The sequence below is a fragment of the Populus alba genome, chromosome 12 (genome assembly GCF_005239225.2).
Source record: "Populus alba chromosome 12, ASM523922v2, whole genome shotgun sequence".
In the NCBI taxonomy this organism is placed as follows: domain Eukaryota; kingdom Viridiplantae; phylum Streptophyta; class Magnoliopsida; order Malpighiales; family Salicaceae; genus Populus; species Populus alba.
In genome coordinates, this window is record NC_133295.1 from 1,420,550 (window position 1) to 1,440,737 (window position 20,188).

Below are 20,188 nucleotides of genomic sequence, written 5' to 3' on the forward strand. Positions count from 1 at the left end.
ACCTTTTCAACGATTTCCATAGCTAATTCAAGTCGATCCTGAACTGAACGATCTTCATCATCAAGAACATCCCCTATCCAGCCCTCTAGACGAAGCAATCTTTCCTGAATATTCTTCATACCGTTAGCTTGTTTTAATTAAGTTTTGATTTTGACAATGTAATAAGTATTATGGATTATTGTTTTTGTTTTTAATTACTGATGAGGAGTTTTGAACTATCTTTTGGTTTCATCAGTATTTAATAATATAGTATTTCTAAAGATTATGAAATGCTGCGTATTTTTGAATAACTTGTTCTTTTGATATGTCTGTTCTGAGGCTTAGCGTAGGTGGGGTGTCCTTTTGACACCGCTCCTGTGTTGCTGGTCATGGACCCGGGATTCGGGTTGTGACAAAGGTGGTATCAGAGCCTGGTTTTGTTAAAACCTCGTAACCTTATTTTTGTTAAAACCTTATAGCCTGGTTTTGTTAAAATCTTGTAATTTGTTTTTGTTAAAACCCTGTAATTTGGTTTTGTTAAAACCCCTGTAATATGTGGAGCTTAGGATTCTTCTCGTCTTGTTGTGATTCCTCTTTGTTGTTTTTTTTAACTCTTTTTATTGTTGTGTTGATATACATGTGAGGAAATATATATGTATGTGAATATTGACATAAACATCATCGGATATATTATATATAATGTTGCACGTCACCCGCGCGGCTTTCACTGGCGATTTTTGTTATCGTTTTGCTTGGTTCATTGGGAGTCACCACCTAATATTTAATTGAGGGCTACTAGGAAACCCGGATGTACTGGTCTTGTCAAAGATTCGCGGGTAAGGGACTGGTTGTGGTTAGGGAAGGTATCAGCACTCCTAACACATCCTACCTGAGGTAAGTTGCTTCGTGGCTTTGACGTGTTAAAGAAGTTTTAAAAATTTTGTATTTTCATCGGATATCAGAAATACAACTTACGTATAAGTTAATAATTCTTGACCGTGATCCAATCAAAATATTAAATTCTTCTTTAATCTTTGCAATTTTATCATAATAAAAAAAAATCCATAAAATAAATACAAACACACGCTTTCACTTTTCCTATATTTTTTCTTTCTCTCTTTTCTTTTCTTTTCCTTTTCTTTTATATCCACATTTACAAAGTACAAATTACAAAAACCCAAAAATAAACAAATATTACATTAAACAAACTTTAAGGAAAAGAAAAGAAAAGAAAAGAAAGAAAAAATATAGGAAAAGTGAAAGCATGTGTTTGTATTTATTTTATGGATGTTTTTTTTATTATTATGATAAAATTGCAAAGATTAAAGAAGAATTTAATATTTTGATTGGATCACGGTCAAGAATTATTAACTTATATGTAAGTTGTATTTCTAATATCCTATGAAAAGATAAAATTTTAAAACTTCTTTAACACGTCAAAGCCACGAAGCAGCTTACCTCAGGTAGGGTGCGTTAGGGGTTCTAATACCTTTCCTAACCACAACCAGTCCCTTATCCGTGAATCTCTGACAAGACTAGTATACCCGGGTTTCCTAGTAGCCCTCAATTAAATACTAGGTAGCGACTCCAACGAACCAATCAAAGCAACACAATAACAAAAAAATCACCAGCCAATGCCGCGCGGATTTTGACGTGTGACATAATAGCGACTCCACTGGGGAAGGTACTGTTTCTGACAATATTGGACTAAGCTTTGTATATTTGATGTGTTTAAGTTGTTCCTTTTTTGTCTATTTTTTGTTATTGTATTTTCCATGCATTTTATAGAAATTGTTTCATGCATCACCTGTTCTTATTTTTGAAAGCACACACAAGCTTCTAGGTTAGGTGCGAAACTAACGATCTGCCCTAAGACTATTTGTCAGGGTTCAGATGCGTGAAACACCCAACTCATATCTGAGTGCCTGCTTGGTAATGGTGGGCATACGTGCCTTAACTATTCCTCGCAATTCCCCTATATTGTCTTTACGAAGAACGTCACTGGGCAAATATGAGACCCTTTTGATACCAGATAGAAAACCTACCCATGTTCACACAATAAATAGAACATGTCCTTAGGTTGTATGTGCTATCGTTATTTGCATTAGGGCAAACCCTTCTTGAAGCATCTTGAACTCAAGACTTAGGGGTGACACAATGGCCGTCACTTAGAAAATTTTCATTGTAGAGTTTGGGAAAAAATCACGATTCTTGTTCCATCATATAAGAGTTACGACCATATTGTCACCCCTCGAAGGGCGAGTTCATCATATAGATTACATGTTCATACATTTTTCATGCATGCACCAGTATGAAAAGTAGGTCCCCTACGAGTCTACAACATTAGACTTTGAACAAAAAACACGGAAGATGAAGAGTGTGCTTGCCGAAAAGTCCATTTTTAAGAAGAGTTGGAGTTTTTAAAGACAAGTATGACTCGCCTCTAGCTTACTCGAGAAAATACAGAAAAATAGCTCTAGCAAAGTTCCTTCCAACTGACCTATCATCTTTGTTCAAAACCTAACAACGACTTAGCCCGAAGAAATTGGGTCAAACATGGTCAAGATGACTCAACACAATCTAGCATTTCTACAAAAAGCTTTTGTGGAAAGGTTGATCAAATGAGAATTGCACCACCGGTGCAGAATGGAGCCTGTTCTTGTTCGTAAAATAAAAAAACTACCTTATTTTGATCATGCCTAGAAAACTTCTTGATTTTGTTTCAACTTGTTCCAGTTTTGTTGGTAATTTGGCTCAAAATTTCATAAAAACATTCCTTGTCAAATTAGCCTTTCTTGTTAATAAGATCATGTGTTTTCCTGTGTTCTTAACATACCTTCATTTTTGTTGCTGTTTCATACAAAGAACATATTGAGCATAACTATTAAGCATGAAACCATTACACCAAGAATCCTAAGGTATGTTTCCCCTTTCATCCAAAACTATGCATGATCGCACATGAGAATTTTTGGGAATTCAAAGTTTAGTACAAAAACAGAAATCATGTTGATGTTTGTCGAAAAACAAATGAGTTCCGGAAATTTAGGTGATTTCTTAGAAAGGTAACCATACACCTAGAAAATATATAAAAAAAACACAAAACACAAAAAAAAACACATCATGAAGTGACTCCAAAAGTTGAGTTTTATTTGAATGAATAATGAGAAATCACGTTGCATACTCGCATGAAAACAAAGCTTACTGATCCTAAGTGCATGAGTTTGAAATGAGGAAAGGCCATTTTTTTCAATCAATTCACGAGGCTAAAATATATCATTTGTAGTCCCTTTTTGAGCCTAATGCTTTTCTTTAGATAAATAATCTTAGCTAGGATCACGCCCCACATTGGGGGCAAGTGCGATGACATAGAAAAAACCTCAATGACAGAAAATGCCCAAGCAACACTAGGGGGCATAAAAGAAAACTCTCAATCATCAAAGGTGCCCAAACAAAGCTTGGGGGCATGAAGAAAAATCCAAAGGATCCAAAACTCTTGAGCATAAAAAATAATAAAAAAAAAACCAATATGATGATGCTCAAAACCAAATGAAAAAAACAAAAATAAAGAGAAAGAGTCCAAGCCCAACAATGGAGGGCACGATAGACCATTTTGAAACAACAATTCAAAAGATAAAAGGTCAAGAAACACGCACAAGTGATCCTTAGTCTTGAAATTCCTTAAACACCTTTTGAGCCTACAAATATCATTTTCTTCATAACCAAGAGTGATTAGTACTTAAAAGTGCATGTTTATCAAGGTTTTATATCATCATTTTGCACTTGAAGTATCAATAACTCCTTAACTAAAGCATGTTTTATAATAACAAGTTTGATATTATAAGATACCTTAATTTATGGTAAATGCTCATTTTAAATGCAGGACTATCACATAAATAAAAGGATTGATTGATGAGTTTAAGCATTGAAAGTTAAAGGACAAAGAGATGGCCAAACTTAGAAAAGAGATGTCGGTGCAGTCCAAACCGGAACATTGCTCGGTAATTGGATCATATCTGGAGCTCTAGATTTCGGATTTAGGTCCACTTTATATGGATGGAAAGGTAAGACAAAAGCCTACAACTTTCATGAGGAGCCCAAGATTTGAAAAGGTCGTTTTGAAGTCCAAATTGAAGGAACAACGAAGAAGTCCGAAGCTGTCCTGCAGCCCAAACACTATTTAGTGTTCAGCCCATATCTTGAGTTCTAGAAGTCCAAATGACCTCATCTTTTTTTTGTTGGAAAGCTGAGACAATTTCCTAGAACATTCTTGAGGATTCTGGGCAAATTATGATGTTAGCAATGATGTCTTGATCAGACAAGAAGATAAGGATTGTTATCTAGTCAAGATGTGGCCACCCACTCATCAATTAGTCAACAAATCAATAGTTCCAAATTTTGCCATGTATTGAGGCATCTTGGTTTCCAGATCAAGATCATGCTCTTGCTTTCTCTCTTTGTATTGTTTATGTCTTGCTTTCATTAATATCAAGTTTATGCACTTCATTTCCTTTCTTTTACTTAGTTAACTTCTTTCTCATTTATGTTCTTATCTTGTTTATTTATGTTTCTTTCTTTCATTATGTTTAGTTAAGTTAATTATGTCAAGGTGAAAAGGGTACACTAATGGTGTAAGAATAAGTATAATATAAACTTAATATGGACCTTAACGTTGGATACTAACATGTTTTATATTTGTTATCTTGTTCACTTTTAATACTTTGCTTGTTAAATGGTTAATCTAGATTTATGTTGTATAACACTTGGTACAACAAATACTTGGTACTTTCATAGCCCATACTGTATGGTATAACCGACACCTGAGCTATGAAAGAGACTTGATTTGTTGTTAACATAAGTTATAATCATGAATGCCTGCCAACATTTACAAGTATTAGCTTTATTCGAATAAGATAACTAATGTAATCATGTTAACAATTTATAATCTGATTGGAACCTCCTTTATGTGTGGTTTCCAATTGAGTAATAAGAGTTTATATTATACTTGTTTGAAGTACCATTAGTGGATCCTCTAACCTTGACATTTGTTTTTATCATTGTTTAATCCTTACGTTAATCTTTCATCTCAAAGTTCTCATTAATTTCTTCATCTTCTGCTTTTATTATTGTTATTATTGTTATTATTATTATTATTATTATTTACATTCTGTAATATATCCTCTTGATCTTTTCATAAACTTAGTATATAGGCTGGAAACCTGTGACCCGATCTTTTGGATCATTCTCAGGTGTAACAACGCCACGTACTGAGTGTTATTGTTGTTATTGTTATTGTTGTTGTTGTTTTGTTGTCTTGTTATTTATAATTTATACAATTAACCTCTCTGTGGTTCGACCCCGGTCTTGCCGGGTTATTTATTACTTCGACACTCCTGCACTTGGGAAAAGACATCAAGCTTTTGGTCGTGTCAAGTTTTTGGCGCCGTTGCCGGGGAGGTAAATTCTTGTATAAATTATAATATTTAATTTATTTTCTCTTTTCACTTTTCATTTTATCTATTTTTGTTTCCTTTGTTTTGTTTTGTTTCTTTTTCTTCTATTTTCTTTTCTTGCTTTTATTCTCTTCTTACACGTGCATGAGAGTTTGGTCACGTACATTAAGTGGTAGACTTTGTAGGGTATCCTCATCATTTTCAGAAAATATGGCCGAAGAAGATAATCAATCACTTCATAATGAGAATAATGAGAATAACCGTATGAGAACACTTAGAGACCACATGAATCCCACAAGAACAAGTGCACCCTCATGCATAGTTTTCCCTCCTGATGCATCTCATTTTAATTTTAAGCCAGGCATTATTCAACTCCTACCTTCTTTTCATGGTTTAGACTTAGAAAATCCATACTTGCATTTAAGGGAATTTGAGGAGGTCTGTAATACCTATAATGACTCAAATTGTAGCGTGAACACCATTCGATTAAAGCTTTTTCCTTTTTCATTAAAAGATAAAGCTAAAACATGGCTACAAAATTTGAGACCAGGATCCATTCGTGCTTGGGATGATATGCAACAACAATTTTTAAAGAAGTTTTTTCCATCTCACAGAACAAACTCTTTCAAAAGACAAATCATCACTTTCACTCAAAAGCCAGGAGAAACATTTTACCAATGTTGGGATAGGTATCGAGATTTGCTTAATACTTGCCCACATCATGGTTTTGAAACATGGAGATTGGTTTCACATTTTTATGAAGGTTTAACACCTAGAGATAGGCAAATGGTTGAATTGATGTGCAATGGAACCTTTGAAGATAAAGACCCTAATGAAGCAATGGAGTACCTAGACTTGCTAGCCGAAAATGCTCAAAATTGGGACACCACAGGTACTTATGAGGCACCAAGTAAAACTCAACCTCATACATCTAGTGGGGGTATGCACAACCTTAGGGAAGATCATGACCTCCAAGCCAAGTTTGCATCTTTAGCTAGAAAAGTCGAGGCACTAGAATTAAAAAAGAGTGGTCAATTAAAATCTGTTCAAGACATTGTGTGTCAAATCTGTGAAACAATTGAGCATGCAACCAATGATTGTCCAACTTTGCCTTCTTTCAAAGAATGCCTCCATGAACAAGCCCATGCTTTAAACAGTTTCCAAAGACCCAACCATAACCCATACTCACAAACATATAACCCTGGTTGGAGAAATCACCCAAATTTTAGTTGGAAGAGTGATAGCAACAATGCACAAACTTCACATCCACCGTTTCAAGCACACCATAATTTCCAAAATTCTCATGGATATGCACCTCCTTATGCTCCACCTCCTAGAAGAAATTTTGAGGAAACATTGCATGCATTCATTGAAAAGCAGGAGACAATCAACACTCAACTTGCTCAAAGCATGACCGATTTTAAAGATGCTCTTGCAAAATTAACATCTGCTCTCAGTTTCCAAGAGAAAGGTAAGTTTCCTTCTCAACCACAGCAAAATCCAAAGGGGCAATACAATGCAAATGCAAGTAGTTCTAGAAGCCAACACATGGATCAAGTCAAATCAGTCATCACTCTTCGTAGTGGTAAGGTTATTGAAAAACCTATTCTTGAACCTTGTGAGAAAGATGATGAGTCTATCTCTGAGGGTAAGGAAGGGGTTGAACCTGAACATTGCAAAGAAAAGGCTGATTCCCCGCCAGCACTTCCATTTCCTCATGCCATGATCAAACAAAGGAAAGTTAGTCACAACTCTGAAATCTTTGAAATTTTCAAACAGGTAAGGATCAATATACCTTTGTTGGATGCTATTAAACAGGTTCCTTCCTATGCTAAATTTTTGAAAGATCTGTGCACTGTGAAGAGAAAATTGAATGTGAAAAAGAAAGCATTTTTAGCCGAACAAGTAAGTGCCATTCTTCAGAACAATAATGCTTTGAAATATAAAGACCCTGGTTGTCCTACAATTTCTTGCTTTATTGGAGAACATAAAATTGAAAGAGCCTTACTTGATCTTGGAGCTAGTGTGAATTTACTTCCATATTCAGTTTTTCAGAGTCTCAATCTAGGTGAGTTAAAACCAACCTCTGTAACTCTTTTACTCGCCGATAGATCTGTAAAAGTGCCTAGAGGAATAATTGAAGATGTGTTGGTACAAGTTGATAAATTCATTTATCCTGTGGATTTTGTTGTCTTGGACACGCAACCTATTGAAGCATGTAATTCAATTCCTGTCATTTTAGGACGTCCATTTCTTGCCACTTCTAATGCATTGATTAATTGTAGGAATGGACTGATGAAGCTATCATTTGGAAACATGACATTGGAGATGAATATTTTCAACATTTACAAGCAACCTGAAGATGATAATGATTTACAGGAAGTGGACTTTATTGAAAAATTAGTTCATGATCAATTTCAAACCACTTCCAGTGAAACTGAGATTGATGAATCTGATGATTTGCAAATGGTCTACTTTCAGGAATCAAAGGCATGCAATTGGAGACCACAAATTGAAGAATTGCCACCACGATCAATTGAGCCCATACCTTCAAGTGTTCAACCACCAAAACCTGAATTGAAGCCGTTACCATTTAATCTCAAATACTCATTTTGGGAGAAAATGAAACTTTTCCGGTAATAATCTCTTCCAAACTTAATGCGCATCAAGAAGGTAAGTTATTACAGACTCTGAAAATGCACAAAAATGCATTAGGATGGACCATAGTTGACATAAAAGGAATTAGCCCTTTGATTTGCACACACAGGATTTATTTGGAGGAAAATGCTAAACCCTCTAGAGAAATGCAACGAAGGCTTAATCCTAATATGAAAGAAGTAGTGAAAAATGAAGTCATTAAGCTTCTAGATAATGGAATCATTTATCCTATTTCTGATAGCAAATGGGTAAGTCCTACCCAAGTTGTACCCAAAAAGTCTGGAGTCACTGTGATAACAAATGAGAAAAATGAGTTAATTCCAACTAGGACTGTTACGGGTTGGCGCATGTGCATTGACTATAGGAAACTTAATTCAATGACTAGAAAAGATCATTTCCCTTTACCTTTCATGGACCAAATCCTAGAAAGAGTTGCAGGTCATGAATTTTATTGTTTCCTAGATGGTTATTCAGGTTACAATCAAATTGAAATTGCATTGGAAGATCAAGAGAAGACTACTTTCACATGTCCATTTGGTACTTTTGCATATCGAAGGATGCCTTTTGGATTATGTAATGCACCAGCCACGTTTCAAAGATGCATGCTTAGCATATTCAGTGATATGGTTGAACGTTTTCTTGAAATTTTTATGGATGATTTTTCTGTTTTTGGTGATTCATTTGATGATTGTTTGACTAACTTAGAAAAGGTTTTGAGCAGGTGTGAAGAGAAGAATCTTGTACTGAATTGGGAAAAATGTCACTTTATGGTAACAAACGGCATCGTACTTGGTCACATTGTTTCATCGGAAGGAATTGAGGTTGACAAATCTAAAATCGAGTTAATTGCCAACTTACCAACACCAAAATCTGTTAAAGATGTTAGATCATTCTTAGGACATGCTGGTTTTTACAGAAGGTTCATCAAAGATTTTAGTGTAATATCTAAGCCATTGAGTAACCTTCTAACAAAGGATAATATTTTTGAATGGACTGAACATTGTGAGGAAGCCTTTGTTAAACTTAAAAACTTGCTTACTTCTGCTCCTGTCATTCAACCTCCTGATTGGTCATTACCTTTTGAAATAATGTGTGATGCTAGTGATTATGCCGTGGGTGCTGTCTTGGGACAAAGAAAAGATAAGAAACCTTATGTGATTTACTATGCAAGTAAAACTTTAAATAGTGCTCAAATGAATTACACTACCACTGAAAAAGAATTACTTGTAGTAGTATTTGCATGTGAAAAATTCAGATCTTATCTTGTTGGCTCACCTGTTGTTGTTTTTAGTGATCATGCAGCATTGAAATATCTTCTCTCTAAGAAAGATTCTAAGGCTAGATTGGTGCGGTGGATTTTGTTACTTCAAGAATTTGATATCACAATCAAAGACAAGAAAGGCACCGAAAATGTTGTCGCAGATCATTTGTCAAGATTGACAACCGATTCGAGATCTGACATTACACCAATCGATGACTACTTTCCTGATGAATCTTTATTTTCTGTCTCTACGATGCCTTGGTTTGCTAATATTGTTAATTTTCTTGTTTCAGGACAATTGCCAGCTCATTGGAGTACCCAAGACAAAAGAAAGTTCTTGAACGAAGTGAAGAACTTTTATTGGGATGACCCTTATTTATTCAAATATTGTCCTGATCAAATATTTCGAAGATGCATTCCTGACAATGAGGTAAGTAGTGTCATTAAATTTTGTCATTCTGAGGCATGTGGGGGTCATTTCTCATCAAGAAAGACAACTGCAAAAATCTTACAAAGTGGATTTTACTGGCCCACCATGTTCAAAGACTCACATGCATTCTGTAAGATTTGTGAAAATTGTCAAAAGTTGGGATCTATTTCGAAACGTCACATGATGCCTTTAAATCCTATTCTTGTCATTGAGATCTTTGACTGTTGGGGTATAGATTTCATGGGTCCATTCCCTCCATCATTTGGTTTCTTGTACATATTGGTCGCAGTAGATTATGTTTCAAAATGGATAGAGGCAATTCCAAGTCGAACCAATGATCACAAAACGGTGATAAAGTTTTTGAAAGAAAACATTTTAAGTCGATTTGGAATCCCTCGAGCCATGATAAGTGACGGTGGAACACACTTTTGCAACAAGCCATTTGAGTCTTTAATGAAAAAATATGGAATCACACATAAAGTTGCCACCCCTTATCACCCTCAGACAAGTGGACAAGTAGAGCTTGCTAATAGGGAGATCAAACAAATCTTGGAGAAAACAGTGAACCCTAATAGGAAAGACTGGTCTTTAAGACTTAATGATGCACTTTGGGCTTACCGAACTGCTTATAAAACATCATTAGGTATGTCACCTTATAGACTAGTCTATGGAAAACCTTGTCACTTGCCTGTGGAAATTGAACATAAAGCTTATTGGGCTATTAAAGCTTTCAATTCAAACCTTGATGATGCTAGTCAGCTGCGAAAATTGCAAATAAATGAGCTTGAGGAAATAAGAAATGATGCATATGACAATTCAAAAATTCATAAAGCAAGAATCAAAGACTTTCATGACAAGAAAATATTGAGAAAAACATTCAATGTTGGTGAAAAAGTCTTGCTTTATAATTCTCGACTCCATTTATTTCCTGGAAAATTAAGATCAAGATGGAGCGGTCCTTTCATTGTGAAACATGTGTATCCATATGGGGCCTATGATATTGAGGATCCAAAGAATGGCAATGTTTTCAAGGTAAATGGGCATCGTTTGAAAGTTTATTTTGATAATTTTTCGGTTGAAAATGACTCTATTAAATTGAGTGATCCTGTATATAAAGATTGATTCTTTTTCTCACATTGTTTTGTGTTTTGTTGTTTTGCTAGTCTCTCTTTCACCCCGGTCAAATGGCGGATAACGGTACTCCGTGACTTAAGTCGGTTCTTTCAGTTTCCCAAATAACTGATATCTGTATATGTTTGTGTGCAAGATTGAGGTTGTTAATGAATCATGGAATTCCTGAAGATATCCGTTGGTTAATTGAAGCAAAGGTTCGATTATCAGGTGAGTCATCCAATTCTTTCATTTCACACATGCCTGGAACAGGTAAAAGCACTTTTGCAAAGAAACGTCGTGCAAAACGACTGAAAGTCTGTCATCGACGTGCCAGATGGACTTGTAATATGACATGTCGTTCTTTAGGAATGGTATCTGTAAACCGTGAAGATAAGATACAATTCATTAAGGATGGCCTGAGTAAGGGGTCTTTAGATAATCTTTTGTTGACCCTTGAGACGCATCCTAGTGGAGATGTGCATCGTGTAATTCATGATTTATGGCCACAATTCCATAAAGAACATGATCGACTTAGTCTTGGGAATCTGACTAAAAAAGACCCTGTTTGCCAGTTTTTAAGAAAACTGGATGGGAAGCCTATCCCCGACCCATAGAGGGCGTTTAAGCCGTTCTTGGACGTAAAACCAAGGGAAGATGTGAGCCACAATCACAACTACCTGTACATACATGCTTTTTCAAAATAAATAATTAATAAAGAGAGAGAGTTTGTGAGACTACAGTTGGCCTACATATAGGTGGTATGATTGCATTTTCACTTTTTTCATCTATAAATTCTTCTCTTCCTTCCCTTCATTTCTACTCATCCCATATATTCATCAAATATAGAAGTGTGTAGAAATGGCAGGTTCCTCAAGTCATCATATAAGAAATATTTGTGTTTTCGGTGGATCCAGTTCTGGGAAAGAAAAAGAGTTTTTAGAATCAGCAAATCATCTTGGTCAGGTACTAGCTGAGAGAAAGATTCATTTAGTGTATGGGGGAGGTAGCCTTGGGTTAATGGGAGGTGTGTCAATGGCTGCATTTTTGGGAGGCAGTCAAGTTTTGGGGGTTGTCCCCAAAGCTTTAGTAACTGGGGACATCATTGGAAAAACAATTGGAGAGGAACTACAGGTCCCAACAATGTCTGACCGACTGAATACCATGTTTAACCATGCTGATGCCTTCATTGCCTTACCAGGTGGTCTGGGCACATTGGAAGAGATCTTTCATATTTCATCTTGGGCACAACTGCACATTCACCATAAACCTATAGGTTTGTTAAACGTTAATGGTTTTTATGATAAGTTGCTGTCTTTCCTTGATCAAGCTGTGGAACAGGAATTTCTAACATCTTCGGCACGACAAATCATAATCTCTGCTGCTACTGCTGAACAATTGATTGACCAACTACAATCTTTCATCCCTATCATTGATCCCTGCATGAGTCGCCTAGATTGGTCAACTAAGGAAAGTCGTAAAAAGCTTAGATTAGATTTGGGCCTTCATCTATGAAAACTTGTGTCTTTTGGTTTTATTAATAGCATATTATTTTGTTTTGTTACTTCTTATGTTTGTTTAAGTGTATTTCAGGTTTGTCATTATTCGCTGTTTCAGGTGATGTCTTCTAAACTCTATCTTTCTACCTTACGACATTGAGGACAATGTCTCGTTTTGGTTGGGGGGAGAGGGTAGTACTTCAAAAAAAAAAAAAAAAAAAAACTAACTTGCTAACTGTTTTTGCTATTATTAAAACCATTTGACAAAATTGTTATTAGGATGGCAGAGTATGGAATCAATTTTATTGACTCTAGAGACGCATCTTAGTAAGTTTCATTACCAAGGTCTATCATAATACTTCTTGAAATATTCAGGTTTACAAACTCTCACATTGTTATCACTTGATTCTGCTCCTATACTCATTTAACAAGTATTATTAAACCTTCATTTTCACACACACACTTTAACATATGATTGTGGGTTGCACATTGGATTATTACATTAATTATGTTCTTTTGTTGAAGGTAACAACTAAGGGAAAAGGATAGTATATAATTTGCAAAGAAAAAAAAAAAGATAGTATTGATGATAATAAAACGTGGATAAGTTTGGTTTCGTAGCCTCCCTAACCTAAGCAATTAAGCCCAAAGGGGTGTTTTAACACCTAATACCCTAAAGTCAACTGACTTGGGAGCTATTGGCCCAAAGCTTGTTACATGGGTTAAGGAGAAAAGCTTAAGGGAATCAAACATTGCACTATCTACGTATCAGTATCTGCAACCCGAGTTGTTAAGCTCGTAGGGGTGTCTCAACACCTAATGCCCTAAGACCAACTGGTCTGGGAGTCATTAGCCTAAAACTCGTTACATGGGTTAAAGATACATTGTGTTTTAAGTTGTATGTGTATATAAATAAAAAGAAAATAAAAAGAAAAAAAAAAGAGAAAAAAAAAAAAGAAGAAAAAATCCCAACCCAAGGAAGTTCACCTTAAACATTTGAATATAATATTGTTTTCTTCCAACAAAAGCCCCATCATCTATGTTTTCATTGAGCACACAAAAAGAAGGTTATTAATATCTTGTTTACGAAGTATGAAGCAGGAATATAAATTTAATGAGAGTTTGTTTATCTGGATAGATTAATGGAAGTTGAATGATGAATGCCTTGCTTTGTGGAACTTGCAAATTGTTTCTCTATTTTAACGCTTTAGATTACTAGGGACTAGTAATAAGCTGGTTGGGGGGTGTGATTAGTACTTAAAAGTGCATGTTTATCAAGGTTTTATATCATCATTTTGCACTTGAAGTATCAATAACTCCTTAACTAAAGCATGTTTTATAATAACAAGTTTGATATTATAAGATACCTTAATTTATGGTAAATGCTCATTTTAAATGCAGGACTATCACATAAATAAAAGGATTGATTGATGAGTTTAAGCATTGAAAGTTAAAGGACAAAGAGATGGCCAAACTTAGAAAAGAGATGTCGGTGCAGTCCAAACCGGAACATTGCTCGGTAATTGGATCATATCTGGAGCTCTAGATTTCGGATTTAGGTCCACTTTATATGGATGGAAAGGTAAGACAAAAGCCTACAACTTTCAATGAGGAGCCCAAGATTTGAAAAGGTCGTTTTGAAGTCCAAATTGAAGGAACAACGAAGAAGTCCGAAGCTGTCCTGCAGCCCAAACACTATTTAGTGTTCAGCCCATATCTTGAGTTCTAGAAGTCCAAATGACCTCATCTTTTTTTTGTTGGAAAGCTGAGACAATTTCCTAGAACATTCTTGAGGATTCTGGGCAAATTATGATGTTAGCAATGATGTCTTGATCAGACAAGAAGATAAGGATTGTTATCTAGTCAAGATGTGGCCACCCACTCATCAATTAGTCAACAAATCAATAGTTCCAAATTTTGCCATGTATTGAGGCATCTTGGTTTCCAGATCAAGATCATGCTCTTGCTTTCTCTCTTTGTATTGTTTATGTCTTGCTTTCATTAATATCAAGTTTATGCACTTCATTTCCTTTCTTTTACTTAGTTAACTTCTTTCTCATTTATGTTCTTATCTTGTTTATTTATGTTTCTTTCTTTCATTATGTTTAGTTAAGTTAATTATGTCAAGGTGAAAAGGGTACACTAATGGTGTAAGAATAAGTATAATATAAACTTAATATGGACCTTAACGTTGGATACTAACATGTTTTATATTTGTTATCTTGTTCACTTTTAATACTTTGCTTGTTAAATGGTTAATCTAGATTTATGTTGTATAACACTTGGTACAACAAATACTTGGTACTTTCATAGCCCATACTGTATGGTATAACCGACACCTGAGCTATGAAAGGGACATGATTTGTTGTTAACATAAGTTATAATCATGAATGCCTGCCAACATTTACAAGTATTAGCTTTATTCGAATAAGATAACTAATGTAATCATGTTAACAATTTATAATCTGATTGGAACCTCCTTTATGTGTGGTTTCCAATTGAGTAATAAGAGTTTATATTATACTTGTTTGAAGTACCATTAGTGGATCCTCTAACCTTGACATTTGTTTTTATCATTGTTTAATCCTTACGTTAATCTTTCATCTCAAAGTTCTCATTAATTTCTTCATCTTCTGCTTTTATTATTGTTATTATTGTTATTATTATTATTATTATTATTTACATTCTGTAATATATCCTCTTGATCTTTTCATAAACTTAGTATATAGGCTGGAAACCTGTGACCCGATCTTTTGGATCATTCTCAGGTGTAACAACGCCACGTACTGAGTGTTATTGTTGTTATTGTTATTGTTGTTGTTGTTTTGTTGTCTTGTTATTTATAATTTATACAATTAACCTCTCTGTGGTTCGACCCCGGTCTTGCCGGGTTATTTATTACTTCGACACTCCTGCACTTGGGAAAAGACATCAAGCTTTTGGTCGTGTCAAAGAGCCCAAGCCTACATTACATGCCTAATCAAGCCCTTTTTTATCAAAGGCAAGCAATTTGGATCGGTAGGCAGTGCTTTCTCATGTGAACCAAATTATTATTCATGCAAATAAAATGAATGCTTTCAAGACTAGTTCTTCGAAACTCTCATATTAAATCTTGAACCATTTCGACCAGCCAAATGTCACTTCATATTTTTCACCAAAAGCAAAACAAAAGGTTTTCATCACTTCTGATAACCTCTCCATAGGAATCACTTGAATTTCTTCATAATGAGTTCGTTTTGAATCGATGTCAAAAGGATTTATGTGTCTGGAATGGCTTTGAAATTCCAAAAATTTCTGCATGAAAACAACTCCTTGTCAAACCTTCCTTCGCATAGCCTCATCCCCAAACCCGAATTGAACACTTGGGGGCATGATCAAGTTGGGGGGTAATAAAGAAACATTTGGTAGGGCTGGCTCCATGATTCCTTTTCTAATAAACTACCGAGCAAAATTGACAACCCTTGAGATAAAGGATGGAGGACAAAGAAGTATGATGATATCAAGTCTTTCCTAGGGGTCAAGATCATAAGAGATGACTCGACTAAGCAAGAGCGAAAAAGCCATCAAAGTTCACTGCCAACACTCCAACTTTTGAGAAAAGAAAGACACCATGAAGAAATGGGGACCTATATTTCTCAGGTACGTGTACATGCATATTGATCATAATGCATTGTTTTTAGCATTGTCAGATTGGTGTTTCATCATCACCTTTTGGGTAGTGCATTTTCTAACCCTACCTCATTCCGAGTGCGCCTTTGAGCCCTCACTTCCTTTTTATGCGCCTTTGAGCCATCATTTTTCAGGTAGTGCTTTTTCTAACCCTACCTCATTTCGAGTGCGCCTTTGAGCCCGCACTTCTTAGGTAGTGCGTTTTCTAACCCTACCTCATTTCGAGTGCGCCTTTGAGCCACCAACTCTTGGGTAGTGCGTTTTCTAACCCTACCTCATTTCAAGTGCACCTTTAAGCCACCATCTTTTGGGTAGTGTATTTTCTAACCCTACCTCCTTTTGAGCGCACCTTTGAGCCCTCACTTTTTAGGTAGTGCGTTTTCTAACCCTACCTCCTTTCGAGTGTGCCTTTGAGCCATCGTCAACATTTTTCTGGGTAGGTCACCCATTACAACGCGATTAATTCTCCATGTTTTTTTTACCTGGGTAGGTCACCCATTACAATAAGGCCATTCTTCCACTTGGGTAGGTCACCCATTACAATGAGACCACTCTTTCCTTTTTCTCTGGGTAGGTCACCCATTACAATGAGATCGTACTTCACATTGTTTCCATCTAGGAAGGTCACCCATCATAATGAGACCATTTTTCATATTTTTTTCATCTGGGTAGGTCACCCATTACAATGAGACCGCACTTCACATTGTTTCCATTTGGGTAGGTCACCCATCATAATGAGACCGTTTTTCACATTCTTTCCATCTAGGTAGGTCACCCATTACAATGAGACCGCACTTCACATTCTTTCCACCTGGGTAGGTCACCCATCATAATAAGACCGTTTTTCACATTCTTTCCACCTAGGTAGGTCACCCACTACAATAGACTACTTTTTACACATTTTTTGATTTTGGTTTAATGAGGTCGCCAGATGGGATCTCATGTAGCTTTGGTTAAAGGAAATCACCAGATAGGATTTCAGGTTGACCGAGCTGCATATATTTTTTGGTTTTGGTTTAATGAGGTCGCTAGATAGGATCTCATGTAGCTTTGGTTAAAGGGAATCGCCAGATGGGATTTTAGGTTGACCGAGCTGCATACATTTTTTTTAGTTCCAGTTGAATGAGGTTGCCAGATGGGATCTCAAGTGGCTTTGGTTAAAGGGAATCGCCAAATGGAATTTCAGGTTGACTGAGCTGCACATATTTTTTTGGTTTTGGTTTAATGAGGTCGCCAGATGGGATCTCATGTAGCTTTGGTTAAAGGAAATCGCCAGATGGGATTTCAGGTTGACCGAGCTGCACACATTTTTTGGTTTTGGTTTAATAAGGTCGTCAGATAGGATCTTATGTAGCTTTGGTTAAAGGGAATCGCTAGATGGAATTTCAGGTTGACCGAGCTGCACATATTTTTTTAGTTCCAGTTGAATCATGAGGTTGCTAGATGGGATCTCAAGTGGCTTTGGTTAAAGGGAATCGCCAGATGGGATTTCAAGTTGACCGAGACACATATATTTTTTTAGTTCTAGTTGAATGAGTTCGCCAAATGGGATCTCAGGTGGTTTTGGTTAAAGGGAATCGCCAGATGGGATTTCAGGTTGACCAAGCTGCACATATTTTTTTGTTCTAGTTGAATAAGGTCGCTAGATGGGATCTCATGTAGCATTGGTTAAAGGGAATCTCCATATGAGATTTTAGGTTGACGAGTTACACACATTCTTTGGTTTTGGTTACAGGAGGTCGCCAGATAGGATCTCAGGTTTTTTTAAATAAAAAAAAACAGAGAGAAAGAAACATAAAAAAAAAAAAAAAAAAGAGTAAGGTCTTTAGCTGAATGGATTCAACAAGTTAGGAAGACAAGAAGATATGTTTTTCTTTACAGAGCTTACTATGCAAAACATTGAGGAGTTTTACTTCGTAAGCATTGTAAAGAGGGGGCATTTGTTGCTACCCAATTTTTGACCAATATTTTGATAAATTTTCAGAAAAATCCAAAAATAGCAAAAAAATCCAAAATCCAAAAAATACATTTTTTTTATATATTTACATTGTTTTTAGTATTTTCATCGTCGTCTAAAAAGAATTTAAATTTTCAAAGGTCTTTCGAACGTGTTCAACTTTTCACGCGTCATTTTTAAAATTATTGATTTTCCTCATTGAGTCGATGTTGATATTGCTCGTTTTCAAAAAAATACAAAAACAAATTAAGAAAAATCAAATTTACAAAAAGAAAGAAGTTGAGGGACCAGGTTTGGAAACCTAGCAACATTTTTGCCTATAAATACTAGTACTTAACACACAAAAAGAGAGGGGGGGCAATTTTGCACATTTAGAGGGGAACACAAACAAAAACCCTAACCCTAACCCTAACCCATCTTTTTTCAAGCAAAGAAAACAAGAAAACACTGCCCCCCCTCCCCCCCGCTTGAATTTTTTCTCCGACAGACCGGGCCAAAAAACCTCTTCAGCCGACCACAGCACCACCTTTCTCAGCGTTGCCCCTCTTCTCTCTCCCTGCCATTTCGGGTCTCCAGCATCTCCCCTGTATAAGCAGCAATAACCCACACCGCCTCTTCATCTTCCCCGATCTCCTCACTTCACAAACCGAAAGAAACCCCCCTGTCAGCACCGAAGGCTTCCCCTCAGCGGCGTCTTCTTCCCCCTTCGATCTCCATCAACGCCGGCCTCCATTAAGAAACATAGCAGCAGCTGATCCCCTCCACCACCAGTTTGGGAGACGCCATCCTCACCTTCCTAGCAAGAGTCCCCTTCACGGGCTCCTCCCACTGAAGAGCCCAGCAGCGGCTGACAACAGCAGCACCAATAGACGTCGTCCCCTTCTTCATCCACCAGCTCTCATTTGCAGAGGAGAAGAAGAAGAAAAACATAACAAACTGATTTGTAGAGAGAATCAAATCCAAAACAGAGAAGAAGAGAAGAAGAAGCAAATCTGATCTGATCTGACAAAAAAGGAAAAAACCGAAAACTGTTTGTGTTTGTTGGGTTGCCTTGAGGTGGCTGGGAAATCCACCGCTGGTATGAGGGGGAAGAGAAGAAGGAGGTGATGCCGATCCACCAGCTTGCTGCTCTTTGCCGGTGACAACGCGTGGATCCGCACGTCGCCAGTGGTGGTGGTGCGTGAGGTCCATGCGCCGCCACTGTTTTCTGTGGCCCAGAAGTTTTCCAGCACTATTACACTGTTCCTGATTCTATTTGAGGGGTTGTTTTTTGTAACTTTTAAGTTTGTTTAATGTAATATTTGTTTATTTTTTAGCTTTTATAATTTGTACTTTGTAAATGTGGATGTAAAAGAAAAGGAAAAGAAAAAATATAGAAAAAGTGAAAGCGTGTGTTTGTATTTATTTTATGGATGTTTTTTTTATTATTATGATAAAATTGCAAAGATTAAAGAAGAATTTAATATTTTGATTGCATCACGGTCAAGAATTATTAACTTATATATAAGTTGTATTTCTAATATCCGATGAAAAGATAAAATTTTAAAACTTCTTTAACACGTCAAAGCCACGAAGCAGCTTACCTCAGGTAGGGTGCGTTAGGGGTGTTAATACCTTCCCTAACCACAACCAATCCCTTACTCGCGAATCTCTGACAAGACCAGTATACCCGGGTTTCCTAGTAGCCCTCAATTAAATACTAGGTGGCGACTCCAACGAACCAATCAAAGCAACGCAATAACAAAAACATCGCCAGTCGATGCCGCGCGGATTTTGACGTGCGACATACATCACCCATCTTTTTCTCCTTTTTTGTTATATTTTAGTTGATAATTGATGCACTTTGATTAATCTCAAGATATTAATAAATTAGAATTTTGTTTTATTGTGTTGTTTGATCAAATATCTATAATTTAAGAATATTATGCTTTCATAGTGGTATCATTGTCAACACTGATAATTGTATCACTTGTAATAGAAGAAGTCATGATGTAACATCCTCAAATTATAATATCATGAAATATCAAATATTTCTTTACTAATGTCAAGTATTGAATAATATGTCTAAGATTATGAGATTTAAAAAAAAAAAAAAACAATTCGGCAGAGTTTCCTCTATTTTTGTTGGTACCAAGTTATCAACAACACTTCTATTATTTGTCATTCCAACTTTCA